Source organism: Delphinus delphis, chromosome 8 (assembly GCF_949987515.2).
Source record: "Delphinus delphis chromosome 8, mDelDel1.2, whole genome shotgun sequence".
NCBI lineage: Eukaryota > Metazoa > Chordata > Mammalia > Artiodactyla > Delphinidae > Delphinus > Delphinus delphis.
This window is the reverse complement of record NC_082690.1, coordinates 94060787-94076624: the sequence shown is the minus strand read 5'-3', so window position 1 is coordinate 94076624 and position 15838 is coordinate 94060787. Positions and strand designations below refer to the sequence as shown.

General features: G+C 36.9%; 1 protein-coding gene across 2 annotated transcripts in view; it reads right to left on the bottom strand.

Annotated features, from left to right (window-relative positions):
• TTC17 (tetratricopeptide repeat domain 17) overlaps positions 1-15838 on the bottom strand; it is a 151815-nt gene that overhangs the window by 125452 nt on the left and 10525 nt on the right. The gene's annotated exons all lie outside the window — the stretch shown is intronic.

The window sequence follows — 15838 nt, the reverse complement described above, 5'->3', positions numbered from 1 at the left end:
TTATTTGGAGGGTTCTTTGACAACATATATCAAAATTTTTAAAGTACATATCCTCTGACCTAGGAATATAAATTCTAGGAAGCTATCCTATAGGCGTTCTTTAAATGGGCAAAGATATATACAAGGCTGCTCACTGTATTACCTTTAGCTGCAAAAAACAAACAAACAAAAGACCCAACAAACCTAAGTCCAGCAATGAGGGAACAGAGAAAGCCACTGTCCAGTGGAATGGGATACAGAAAAATGAGATCTACTATCATGGAAAGATGTTCACAATGTATAATTAACTAAAAGTAATGAAGAATAATAAGTATGCTATACTTTTTTTAAGAAATTACATTTTTATAGATATAAACATATACATGTCTGTATATGCACAAAACTAAGTTGGTTTACAGTGATTTCTTTGGGGAAGTGGGATTAAGAAGAGAGGCACATTTATATCTTTTACTTTATACACTTGTATTTATTTATTTATTTTGCGGTACACGGGCCTCTCACTGTTGTGGCCTCTCGCATTGTGAAGCACAGGCTCCCGACGCGCAGGCTCAGCGGCCATGGCCCACAGGCCCAGCCGCTCCGCGGCACGTGGGATCCTCCCGGACCAGGGCACGAACCCATGTCCCCTACATTGGCAGGCGGACTCTCAACCACTGCGCCACCAGGGAAGCCCTATAAACTTGTATATTTTTAAATTGTCTATAATACACACATAATATGTTTATAATAAGGAAAAAACAACACACACGGGGTTTTTTGAATTTCAAGAAAATCTAAGACAGTGGCCTTGGAGTCTAAGAGATGAAATGAAGTTCCTGCTATCCCTTAGTGTTAGACTGTCAAATTATAAACTAGCTCTTCAAGAAGTCCTACTTTGAGAAGAAACTACTGGGTTGGCCAAAAAGTTCATTCGGGGTTTTCCATAACATCTCTAAGAATCTTTCTATAATCTCTAAGACCTTGACATCAGCTCAATTAATTTTAGAACTAGCTTTTTAAGTGCAAAAGATAGCCTTGCTTAGACCTTGGTGAATGCAAGTCTATTTAAAAAACAAAAATTTAAAAAGAAGGAATGGGAATTCCCTGATGGTCCAGTGGGTAGGACTTGGTGCTTTCACTTCCAGGGCGCAGGTTCAATCCCTGGTTGGGGAACTAAGATCCTACAAGCTGTGCGGCATGGCCAAGAGAATACATAAATAAATATTTAAAAAGAGGGAATAAAAACAACATGATATAAGTTCAATGGTTGCTTTAATAATATGCACAATAACACTGGGCGATGTTGGGTGACTGCATATAAAACTCATCTGCCTTTCCTCATTCTATCATCTCAGAGATGCCACAAGAAAAAGAGATGCTAGTCTGGACTAACTTCCACTCATACTTTCATTGCAATTGTCTGAACTACATAATCATCATTATGCAGTTATGGATAATTACAATCTCCCGTGGTCTCTCTTTTATGACAAAATCCCTTCAGTGCTTCCCCTGGCCTTCCTACTATACTGGAATTAACATTAAAACTGCAGTCTGAACTTAAAAGGCACTAAAAATATAATAGCAAGGCCTATAGTTGACCACTTGAGCTGTGAATCTCCTCTATCAAACAGTCAAACCTGGCAAAGGCCTACAAGCAAAACGCTAGGTGTTTCTCAATGAGGTGTGGAAGCTTTTGCTTCTCTTTTCATTGTATCTCAGACATCGAGAGGTAGTGATTTAATACATCTCTCTTTATTTATTTATTATTATTTTTTGCGGTACGCGGGCCTCTCACCATTGTGGCCTCTCCCATTGCAGAGCACAGGCTCCTAGCTGCTCCGCAGCATGTGGGATCTACACCAGGGCACGAACCCGTGTCCCCTGCATCGGCAGGTGGACTCTCAACCACTGCGCCACCAGGGAAGCCTCATCTCTCTATACTTAAATGAGGTTTTTAGGACAAAATTGGGGGAGGGAGAAGGAATGTGGGAGTATGACATTCCCATTCCAAAATACCCAACCAGTCTGATTACCTAACATTTGGAGAACTGCAAGAGGAATGACAGAATGAGACAAATGAAGATTTACATTAGATAAATACTTAATCTTAGCTTTAGATTAAAAAGATACTACATAACCAGCATGGGTCTGGCCCATATTCAATTGTGAGAAAGTACTTTTTCATTTCCTTGAAGCGTTTAGTTCAACAAAGATACAGTAGCTAGAGAAGATATAAAGATAAAATTATTAGCAGAAGGAAGGGATTCCACTGACAGTTTAACAGCTGTGTTTCTCTTTTTGACTTGGCAGCAAATGGCATGGATCTCTGCCAGATTAGGGTTGGTTACAGAAGATTTATAGCATTCACATATTTTTATTGAGATACTTTCAAGTTCTTAAATTTCAAGACTTTATGCTAATTATCTTTGGCAAATGCCAATCAGCTTGAATTTCTCTCCTTTCAAATACCTCTCCTCCTTAGAAGATTACGAAAGATGTTTGACATGTCTGCTAAGATGTTTGACAACTCTGTAAATACTACCACATCCATTCAACTAATAAAAATTTATTAAGCCTCTATGAACCAGGCGCACTAGGAGTCCATATCTGGAGTGTATGTACTCCTATTTTATATACAATGTGAGAAGGAATGGTAATATCCCTTCAAAACCGTTAGCATTTAGAAGTGGCTGCTGTAAGTCCAAGGGCAAAGAGTGATAGAAATTACAGAGAGGTAGGTTAAAAATGATATAATGCATACACAAGATCTCAAAGCACTATATGGCTTTTTCACAAAGGACAAACAAACTTCCATTGCTGCACAGCACAATAAATGGTGCTTATAATGATCTGAATAAAAAAGAAAAAGTGAAATTATTTTCAATTTGCTGTACTTAAGGAGAGAAAGCATGAAATACATTTTAGAGCAAAATTTAAACTGCAGGGAAAAACTGACCATGTATTTGAAAATTAGCTATAATGGAATTCAACTATTCAAAATGATTCATTTTCTTAAGATTTCCAGGTAAACAAAGTTTCACTGTTATCATAGCAATTTATTTTAATAAAGAAAATGGCAAATTATGTAAGACAATTCAATTTTATTTTCCTTTTAATATATTATATAAGCACATGTACCCAATTGTATATAACAGTAAATATCTTACTCATATCAAGTTCATTTTCATATGCTGTCATCTCTAACCAAGATATTGGTAGTTCCTGCACTTCTAATCTGGAGTTCTACCTCTGTGAATTCAGTAAAATCACATGGTAATGGATGGAAATGTCACTATATAAAGGTAATGATTTCACTGCCAAGTTAAACAAAGGCTGAACAAATTAAATTTAAAAAACCAATCTAGGGAATTCCCCAGCAGTCCAGAGGTTAAGACTCTGAGCTTTCATTGCCGAGGGCATGGGTTCGATCCCCGGTTGGGGAACTAACATCCCACAAGCCACACAGTGCGGCCAAAAAACCCACACCAAATATAAAATAATCAATCTAACGAAATACACATTTTTGAGTTCTACAAAATCAATCACTTTTCACTGGTCCTTCATGATAAGAAACTGAACTTTTCTATTGTAACATTAGTTCTACCCTTCATATGCAACTTATTCTTCACATATGATGAATATTTTTATCTGTTATTTTAAAAAAATGGTATCCAAATGAGTACATGAAAGCACTGTTAATGGGGAACTCACTCTATTCCCATCAGCAGTTTGAAACTGACTAATGAAATCTTATATTATGCCATAATCATTAAAAAAGAATTTCCCTTAGGTTAAAAATGTGATGGAATATTTAAATATTTTATTCAGAGTTTTAGTTTATTTAAATATTGAGACAATACGATGGAAAACATAAATAAAAATATTCAAAGCAACCAAGATTTCACCTCTACCTTAAATGACCCCACTTAGTATTTACAGTTTTTCCTATCCAGTATCAGCAATCTCCTTCTTGTGGCAAAATACCTGCTTTGCTTGGCTGGAAGCATCCTTCCCCACATGGGAAGCCTGATCAGTGGATTGCTTCCCCTTGGTATCTTGGTGATTATTTCTGAGAAGGGACATTAACCAAGTAGTTAGCTTATACTAAAGAGTCCCTAATCGAGAACTTTTGTTTGAGCTATTGGGGAATAGCCATCCTGTACCCACAGTGGGCCTGAGAATGGGGTAAAAGAAGTAAACAAATGAAGACAGAGAAAAACCTATCCAGGTTATACTGTTTGAGCCCTGTATCAAGCTGTATCTGCAGCACTTAGAATTTGTCCAGAGGGGAGGAGCAGCGCCTGGACCCTGCGCTCACTGAGTGCCCTCCAAGGAAACCTACACAACCCACTGGACCAACCTTAGCCACTGGGGACAGACACCAAAAACAACGGGAACTACGAACCTGCAGTCTGTAAAAAGGAGACCCCCAAAAAAGTAAGATAAGCAAAATGAAAAGACAGAAAAGCACACAGCAGATGAAGGAGCAAGGTAAAAACCCATCAGACCTAACAAATGAAGAGGAAATAGGCAGTCTACCTGAAAAAGAATTCACAATAATGACAGTAAAGATGATCCAAAATCTTGGAAATAGAATAGACAAAATGAAAGAAACATTTAACAAGGACCTAGAAGGACTAAGGAGGAAACAAGCAATGACGAACAACACAATAAATGAAATTAAAAATACTCTAAAAGGGATCAATAGCAGAATAACTGAGGCAGAAGAACGGATAAGTGACCTGGAAGATAAAATAGTGGAAATAACTACTGCAGAGCAGAATAAAGAAAAAAGAATGAAAAGAACTGAGGGCAGTCTCAGAGACGACTGGGACAATATTAAACACACCAACATTCGAATTATAGGGGTCCCAGAAGAAGAACAGAAAAAGAAAGGGACAGAGAAAATATTTGAAGAGATTATAGTTGAAAACTTCCCTAATATGGGAAAGGAAATAGTTAATCAAGTCCAGGAAGCACAGAGAGTCCCATACAGGATAAATCCAAGGAGAAACATGCCGAGACACATATTAATCGAACTATCAAAAATTAAATACAAAGAAAACATATTAAAAGCAGCAAGGGAAAAACAACAAATAACACACAAGGGAATCCCCATAAGGTTAACAGCTAATCTTTCAGCAGAAACTCTGCAAGCCAGAAGGGAGTGGAAGGACATATTTAAAGTGATGAAGGAGAAAAACCTACAACCAAGATTACTCTACCCAGCAAGGATCTCATTCAGATTTGATGGAGAAATTAAAACCTTTACAGACAAACAAAAGCTGAGAGTTCAGCACCACCAAACCAGCTTTACAACAAATGCTAAAGGAACTTCTCTAGGCAAGAAACACAAGAGAAGGAAAAGATCTACAATAACAAACCCAAAATAATTAAGAAAATGGGAATAGGAACATATATATCAATAATTACCTTAAATGTAAATGGATTAAATGCTCCCACCAAAAAACACAGACTGGCTGGATGGATACAAAAACAAGACCCATACATATGCTGTCTACAAGAGACCCACTTCAGACCTAGGGACACATACAGACTGAAAGTGAGGGGATGGAAAAAGATATTCCATGCAAATGGAAATCAACAGAAAGCTGGAGTAGCACTCCTCATATCAGATAAAATAGACTTTAAAATAAAGACTATTACAAGAGACAAAAAAGTACACTACGTAATGATCAAGGGATCGATCGAAAAAGATATAACAATTGTAAATATTTATGCACCCAACAATAGGAGCACCTCAATACATAAGGCAAATAAATACTAACAGCGATAAGAAATTGACAGTAATACAATCATAGTAGGGGACTTTAACACCACACTTTCACCAATGGACAGATCATCCAAAATGAAAATAAATAAGGAAACACAAGCTTTAAATGATACATTAAACAAGATGGACTTAATCAATATTTATAAGATATTCCATCCAAAACAACAGAATACACATTTTTCTCAAGTGCTCAGGGAACATACTCCAGGATAGAACATACCTTGGGTCACAAATCTAGCCTTGGTAAATTTAAGAAAATTGAAATCGTATCAAGTATCTTTTCTGACCAGAACGCTATGAGACTAGCTAGATATCAATTACAGGAAAAGATCTGTAAAAAGTACAAACACATGGAGGCTAAACAATACACTACTTAATAACGAAGTGATCACTGAAGAAACCAGAGGAAATCAAAAAATACCTAGAAACAAATGACAATGGAGACACGACAAACCAAAACCTACAGGATGCAGCAAAAGCAGTTCTAAGAGGGAAATTTATAGCAATACAATCCTACCTTAAGAAACAGGAAACATTTCAAATAAACAACCTAACCTGCACCTAAAGCAATTAGAGAAAGAAAAACAAAAAAAACCCAAAGTTAGCAGAAGGAAAAATATCGTAAAGATCAGATCAAAAATAAATGAAAAAGAAATGAAGGAAATGATAGCAAAGATCAATAAAACTAAAAGATGGTTGTTTGAGAAGATAAACAAAATTGACAAACCATTAGCCAGACTCATCAGGAAAAAACGGGAGAAGACTCAAATCAATAGTATTAGAAATGAAAAAGGAGAAGTAACAACTGACACTGCAGAAATACAAAGGATCATGAGAGATTAATACAAGCAACTCTATGCCAATAAAATGGACAACCTGGAAGAAATGGACAAATTCTTAGAAATGCACAATCGGCCAAGACTGAACCAGGAAGAAACAGAAAATATGAACATACCAATCACAAGCACTGAAATTGAAACTGTGATTAAAAATCTTCCAACAAACAAAAGTCCAGGACCAGATGGCTCCACAAGCGAATTCTATCAAACCTTTAGAGAAGAGCTAACACCTATGCTTCTCAAACTCTTCCAAAATATAGCAGAGGGAGGAACACTCCCAAACTCATTCTACGAGGCCACCATCACCGTGATATCAAAACCAGACAAAGATGTCACAAAGAAAGAAAACTACAGGCCAATATCACTGATGAACATAGATGCAAAACTCCTCAACAAAATACTAGCAAACAGAATCTAACAGGACATTAAAAGGATCATACACCATGATCAAGTGGGGTTTATTCCAGGAATGCAAGGATTCTTCAATATATGCAAATCAATCAACGTGATACACCATATTAACAAATTGAAGGAGAAAAACCATATGATCATCTCAATAGATGCAGAGAAAGCTTTCAAGAAAATTCAACACCCATTTATGATAAAAACTCTCCAGAAAGTAGGCATAGAGGGAACTTACCTCAACATAATACAGGCCATATTTGACAAACCCACAGCCAACATCGTCCTCAGTTGTGAAAAACTGAAACCATTTCCACTAAGATCAGGAACAAGACAAGGTTGCCCACTCTCACCACTCTTATTCAACATACTTTTGGAAGTTTTAGCCTTAGCAATCAGAGAAGAAAAAGAAATAAAAGGAATCCAAATCGGAAAAGAAGAAGTAAAGCTGTCACTGTTTGCAGAGACATGATACTATACATAGAGAATCCTAAAGATGCTACCAGAAAACTACTAGAGCTAATCAAAGAATTTGGTAAAGTAACAGGATACAAAATTAATGCACAGAAATCTCTGGCATTCTTAAACACTAATGATGAAAAATCTGAAAGTGAAATTAAGAAAACACTCCCATTTACCACTGCAACAAAAAGAATAAAATATCTAGGAATAAACCTACCTAAGGAGACAAAAGACCTGTATGCAGAAAATTATAAGACACTGATGAAAGAAATTAAAGATGATACAAATAGATGGAGAGATATACCATGTTCTTGGATTGGAAGAATCAACATTGTGAAAATGACTCTACTTCCCAAAGCAATCTACAGATTCAATGCAGTCCCTATCAAACTACCACTGGCATTTTTCACAGAACTAGAACAAAAAAATTTCTCAATTTGTATGGAAACACAAAAGACCCCGAATAGCCAAAGCAATCTTGACAATGAAAAATGGAGCTGGAGGAATCAGGCACCCTGACTTCAGACTATACTACAAAGCTACAGTAATCAAGACAGTATGGTACTGGCACAAAAACAGAAATACAGATCAATGGAACAGGATAGAAAGCCCAGAGATAAACCCACACTCTTATGGGCACCTTATCTTTGATAAAGGAGGCAAGAATATCCAGTGGAGAAAAGACAGCCTCTTCAATAAGTGGTGCTGGGAAAACTGGACAGCTACATGTAAATGTATGAAATTAGAACACTCCCTAACACCATACACAAAAATAAACTCAAAATGGATTAAAGACCTAAATGTAAGGCCAGAAACGATCAAACTCTTAGAGGAAAACATAGGCAGAACACTCTATGACATAAATCACAGCAAGATCCTTTTTGACCCACCTCCTAGAGAAATGGAAATAAAAACAAAAATAAACAAAAGGGACCTAATGAAACTTAAAAGCTTTTGCACAGCAAAGGAATCCATAAACAAGACCAAAAGACAACCCTCAGAATGGGAGAAAATAATTGCAAATGAAGCGATTGACAAAGGATTAATCTCCAAAATTTACAAGCAGCTCATGCAGCTCAATAACAAAGAACCCAATCCAAAAATGGGCAGAAGACCTAAACAGACATTTCTCCAAAGAAGATATACAGATTGCCAACAAACACATGAAAGAATGCTCAACATCATTAATCATCAGAGAAATGCGAATCAAAACTACAATGAGATATCATCTCACACCGGTCAGAATGGCCATCACCAAAACATCTAGAAACAATAAATGCTGGAGAAGGTGTGGCGAAAAGGGAACACTCTTGCAGTGTTGGTGGGAATGTAAATTGATACAGCCACTATGGAGAACAGTATGGAGGTTCCTTAAAAAACTACAAACAGAACTACCATACGACCCAGCAATCCCACTACTGGGCATATACCCTGAGAAAACCATAATTCAGAAAGAGTCATGTACCAAAATGTTCATTGCAGCTCTATTTACAATAGCCAGGACATGGAAGCAACCTAAGTATCCTTTGACAGATGAATGGATAAAGAAGATGTGACACATATATACAATGGAATATTACTCAGCCATAAAAGGAAACAAAATTGAGTTTTTTGTAGTTATTTGTAGTGAGTCTGTCATACAGAGTGAAGTTAAGTCACAAAGAGAAAAACAAATACCATATGCTAACACATATATATGGAATCTAAGAAAAAAATAAAAATTAAAAAAAAGGTCATAAAGAACCTAGGGGTAAGATGGGAATAAAGACACAGACCTACTAGAGCATGGAATTGAGGATATAGGGAGGGGGAAGAGTAAGTTGTGAGAAAGTGACAGAGTGGCATGGACATATGTACACTACCAAACATAAAATAGATAGCTAGTGAGAAGTAGCTGCATAGCACAGGGAGATCAGCTAGGTGGTTTGTGACCACCTAGAGGGGTGGGATAGGGAGGGTGGGAGGGAGGGAGACGCAAGAGGGCAGAGATATGGGAACATATGTATATGTATAACTGATTTCACTTTGTTATAAAGCAGAAACTAACACACCATTGTAAAGCAATTATACTCCAATAAAGATGTTAAAAAAAAAAAAAGAATTTGTCCAAACATTCCAATGAAAATTTTCAAAACTGAAAGTCTTAATGGTATTGATAAACCTCTGCCTAATTTTTTTGAGGCCCCCTGTCTAGGGTATCTTCTTTTTTTTAATTAATTCATTAATTGAATCATTTATTTTTTGGCTGTGTCGGGTCTCAGTTGTGGCGCGCGGGCTCCAGAGCGTGTGGACTCTGTAGTTGCAGCTCGCGGGCTTAGTTGCCCCATGGCATATGGGATCTTAGTTCCCTGACAAGGATCGAACCCGCATCCCCTGCATTGCAAGATGGATTTTTAACCACTGGACCACCAGGGAAGTCCCTGTTTAGGGTATCTTATCCTTTTGGCTCTTGTATGAGCCTCTGTGCCTTTGCACATGCTAATTCCTCTACTTGGATAGCTTTTCTCTTCTTATGTTTTTGATGAAAGCCAAGTGACTTGGCTCAAATGACATTTCTTTTCTGAAACCATCCTTCTCTTGAGCTCCCATAGTATTTTATACATATTTCAGTATTAGCATTTATTACAGTGTTTAATTATTGTATGGCCATCTTTCCAAAAAAAAAAAATTGGGGGCTTCCCTGGTGGTGCAGTTGTTGAGAGTCCGCCTGCCGATGCAGGGGACACGGGTTCGTGCCCCGGTCTGGGACGATCCCACATGCTGCGGAGCAGCTCTGCCCGTGAGCCATGGTTGCTGAGCCTGCACGTCCAGAGCCTGTGCTCCGCAATGGGAGAGGCCACAACAGTGAGAGCCCCATGTACCGGGAAAAAAAAAAAAAATTTTTTTTTTTTGTATTCCTCTTTCTACCCTCAGTACTTAATGTGCTTTCAGGTACAAGTTAGGTACATAAAACATTGATGAGTGTTTGATGAAAGTGTCTGATATCACACTGTTAGATTCTCTATCTCCTAAGGCATTATGGCTCACTAATGACTATCTGGAAAGGAGGTAAAGAGGCTAAGCCACCAGGAATCAGGAAAAAATAAGTCCTTGACAGGACTATGACCAGCTGTGTGACCTTAAGCAAATCACCTTCCCTGTCAGGGCTTCTGTTTCCTCATCTATAAACTGAGGGCACCCAACCTAATGACTTCTAAAAATTCCTTATACTTTTCAAATCCTACCTCTATAAAAGATTTAACACTATTATAAAAGTATCACTTTTAACCAGCCTAACCTATGACACTGAAGTAATGTGATATTCAAATGAATGAATTTATCATTCTTTCAATTTGCCCATATAAACTTGTACTCACTTTAGGCAAGGGACTATTTCCAAAGCTACAGTTAAAAGCTTCTTTTAAACAATCTGTCAAATTAAACCAAGGCTCCAATTAGCAGTGGCTACTTATTTCTGAGAGTTAAGTTGTTCATTGTATCATAGACAAAGTTAGCCCTCTCTGTCCTTTCATTGCTTAATTCCAAGAAAGTTCAACTTAAAAATAATCTTTTTTTCTGATTTACAAGCTAAATATATGTTACTATAAAAACAAACACATTATAGACAATATAAAGAAGCAAGTTAAATTACTTGAAATCTCACTTTCAGATATATCTGCTGTCATATACATATATCATGTTAGGATAACTTCTCTGTATTTATCAATATATACATATATAGCTATGTAGATAAATATTTTTATAAAAATCAGATAATATATCTACTGTGTTGTATCCTTCCCCTCTCCATTCTTCCCTAAATTTTATCAGCCTTATTTACCAGTAAATACAGATTTACATGATCATATTTAGTAGGTAATATTATATTAAAGTCATTTACCCAGGTTCCTACTAAAATTTATGCTCTCTTTTTAACAATATTGTGATGAATATCCTTACACTTAATTTTTTTGACAGCCGTCAAATTATTTCCTTCCCAGAACAAGAACTGTTAGGTTAAAGGGACTGAACTTTTTTAAATTTATATTTTTTACTAGCTTTTCTCCAGAATAGTTGAATCAACTGAAATTCCTAACAACAATCACTGAGTTTCTATACACTCTTAGGGAAACAGAAGAGTGTGAATATATTTTAATCTCTTTGTTGGTCATATATATTTCTTCTTTTGTGTACTTTTTTTTTTTTTTTTGCGGTATGCGGGCCTCTCACTGTTGTGGCCTGTCCCGTTGCGGAGCAAAGGCTCAGCGGCCACGGCTCACGGGCACAGCCGCTCCGTGGCATGTGGGATCTTCCCGGACTGGGGCATGAACCCGTGTCCGCTGCATCAGCAGGCGGACTCTCAACCACTGCGCCACCAAGGAAGCCCTCTTTTGTGTACTTATAAGAAAATCTTTCTCTTTTTAAATCCATCTGACAGTTTATACATCATATTTTACGAATGGTGGTTTCTAGTTGGTGGGACTCCAGATGATTATTCTCTTCTGGTTTGTGTTTTCTGACTTCTTCTGCAGCGAACGTACACTTAAATTTACAAAGTATTTTTTTTAAAGTGCTATGAACAGGTCACCTTGTTAAAATGAAACTTTATAGAGTGCTATGCAACATGCTTTATTGTATTTAAAAACAAATAAACAAACTGACAAGTATAAGCTCAGATCTGAGAAACAATCCTGCAACTTTTCCTTATATACTCATAGAGAAAAAAATTCCTCTCACAGATATGGGTCCAGGCAAACACTCAAAAAGGCAACATCTATTGTATTTTCTTGTTCCTTTCTCACCTCAAATTTTTACCCTTATCGCAAATCTAGTTCACTGCCATTTTCAAATGATTGTCTAAGGAGCCCTTACCTTTGTGACCCCTGTCAGCCTAATACAGTGGCGAGCAAGATGAGTTTTAGAGGAACAGAATGAGAGGGGCAGAAAAGTCTGTGGCCTTGACTTCGCATGCAACTCTCTCTTCAGGATTCAAGTCTAACTATCATGGACTTGCACCTTCTTCCAGGTTTAGAGAAGTGTTAAGTTCACAAAATACCAGTTCAGCCTCAGCTCTTAAGAGGAACTTAGGTTGCTGGCTGTAATAATTGCCAAAACTTTAATATGTAACTTAAACAGACCTTTTACTAGAAAAATTTAATTGTATCAGATCAATAAAACACTATTGTTATGAACTGTCAAGATTTGGAAATATTTTTATTAAAGATGACTTTTTCACTCTTAGAGCACTTGTATAGTATTTTAGTGAAAAGTTAAAAACCAGTCTCAATTTTATAGAATACCAAGTTACCAAACTAAAATTAAACTTTAAATAAACAAAAATGTTGAATCCTGACCATCACATGAATTTTTAATGTCCTTATATATTTTCTAAAGTTATCCTCAATTAGATTTTACTTTCTCATTTTCAGTTCTTGGAAGACATAGTTGTAAATACTTAAACTCACATAAAATAATCCAGGAATCTGAAGTATATTATATAGCTATAATCTAGATTTGAACACGTACAGTGTTGCAGCCAATTTTATTAGAACATTCATGTCAAATAATCACCATTTCCCCAACTGATTAGCAAATAAGTAACCATTTTCAACATGAATAACTAAGGAACAAGTTCTTATAAAAGTGTTATCAGTCTACATTTTATGATTTATGTTGCCAAGAAATATACAAATAACATAATGAATAAAGCAAACAGTTTACAACTTTACAAGGAAAGAAAATGAAACAGGACACCAGAGTCATGAATATTTCTCATTTGTGTACTTATCATATTCTTGTAAACATACACAGAAAAAATGTAGCTGTACAGTTAGAGTGGATTTATATGTAACTCAGAAGTAATTTTCATTCCAGCAGCAAATACTGAACACAGAACAATGGCCCGACAAAGACGTCTATGTCCTAAACTCCAGAACATGTGAACATGTTAGGTTACATGGCAAAAGGGAATTAGGTAGCTGGAGACTGGACCTTTGGGAAGTAAATAGATTTAGATGCGGTCATGAGGTTGGGGCCCTCCTGATGGGATTGGTGCTCCTGTAAGAGAAGATACCAGAGAGCTTGCTTTCTCTTTTTCTCTACCATGTGAGGACACAGCAAGATGCAGTTGTCTGCAAGCCAAAAAGAGAGCCCTCACTAGAACCCGACCATGCTGGCACTCTGATCTTGTATTTCCAGCCTCCAGAACTGTGAGAAAATAAACATCGGTTCTTTAAATCACCAGTTTACGGCATTTTGTTACGGCAGCCCAAGCTAAGACAGATTTGTCAATCAAATGTTGGAAAAGGAACACTAAAATTAGTGCCAGGAATTAAACCTTAGTAACTTTATCATTATTCAGATGATGGCAAACTCAACAGCCAGTAAATTACTCTGCTATTTCGTACTGGAAATCGCTGCTCTACAAGAGACAACTGAATAAAGTTCAACTTGATTAGTCATCAAAACACTGGTAGTATCAACTGTGGGGGAAAAGAAATCAGCTTGACTAATCTCTTTTATTGCAGTCCCAACAAGTGTGAAATAAATGTTAATGACAAAGGTTTAATTTTTTTCTATGAAGATAAAAAAACTTAACTGAAGCTTCCTTTCTGTTCATATTTCTACTGATAATCACAACACTGTTTAGCTAAGGGCAACTGATGGAACAGAGGTCTTTTACTAGAATTGGATTATGAAAAACTTTTTGCACATTCCAAGCAATGCTGAGCATTTTCAAACACTCCTGATGCAGTCCTTTAGGACAACAATTTAGTAAACCTAAGAAAATTAAATATATGCATTTTTAGAAACAGGAAATTCCAATTCAAAGAATTCATCTTACACTCAATATAGGCACAGAGGCATGCAAAGATGAATGTATTAGCACGTTTACTCTCTGCAACAATGTTTGCGATAGCAAAAACAGAGGAACAATCTAAATGTCTGCCACTAGGGAACTGGTTAAATAAACTACAGAACACCCATACAACCCAATACTATGCAATCTTAAGGGAGAAGAGGGTAGCTTTCTTATTTCCGATATGGACAGATGTCTAAGTTTTATGAAGTGGATAGAAGATAACGGTGAGACAAAATGTTTCCAGTTGTGCGTTTAAAAATAAAGAACTATGGGGGCTTCCCTGATGGCGCAGTGGCTGAGAGTCCGCCTGCCGATGCAGGGGACACGGGTTCGTGCCCCGGTCCGGGAAGATCCCACATGCCGCGGAACGGCTGGGCCTGTGAGCCACGGTCGCTGACCCTGCGCGTCCAGAGCCTGTGCTCCACAACGCGAGAGGCCAAAGCAGTGAGAGGCTCGTGTACCGCAAAAAAAATGAAATAAAGAACTATGTATTTGCAAATGCATAGACACTTTTGGGAAGAATACACAAATAATTCTAGTTGTTGCCAGGAAGAAGGGCTGTGGGTAGTTATGAAACTTTCACTTTTCATTTTATAACATAATAAATAGTGTGAAAATTTTTTTCAACTATTATCATATATTTTATAGTTTAATTCAATTTTAAAATTAAAAAAACATTTTTAAAATAAAAATTTTAATTTTTGATTAGTATTTGTTTTACAAATAAAACTACAGAAATATTCTTCTTTATGTTAGTAGCAATGTTTAGCACTGCAGAGAAGAGAACAGGGTTCAGAATCAGACCTCAGCTTGAGTTCACACTCTGCCACTTCCTACTTGCATGGCTTGGGCAAGGAGTTTAACTACATTCTGCCCAAATTTATTTGATAGAAGATCAATACCCACATCTTACTGAGTCTGTATGATGACCAAATGAGATAATGAACATGAAAACACTGGATAAAGTGTTCAGTGAATTACAGACATTAAATTGTTTTTATTACAATAAAAGTTACCTGTTGATATCCTAAATTAGAGTCACTTCCATGTATGACTGTATAAAACACAAACTCTACTAAGGCAGGGACTATATCTCCCTCACAGCTGTATTTCAAGTACCTAACACAGAAAGCATCCAAGTATGTACTGAAGGAGTGAGCTAAGCTTACCCAATGCAGTAATAGGCACACAAAAAGCACTCAGCAAATACTTGCTCTAATAAAAACGTTCCTGACTCCATTTGACCACTTTTGTCATGTGTTGATACTACTCTCTTGGGTTCTACTAAAGATTAATTACCCATCTCAACTCCCCACCAAGCAATTAGACTGAAGGTGGAAAGGCCTGACCTTTGGAGACAGGACCTCTTGCCAGTCACCTGATTTCAACTGAAATAACCAAGTTCCTCAGAGGGAAAATGAAGACTGAAAACGTTAGTTAAAAATACATAAATGAGTTCTTTTCAAAAGTTAGACTCATGGGACTTCCCTGGTGGCACAGTGGTTAAGAATCCGCCTGCCA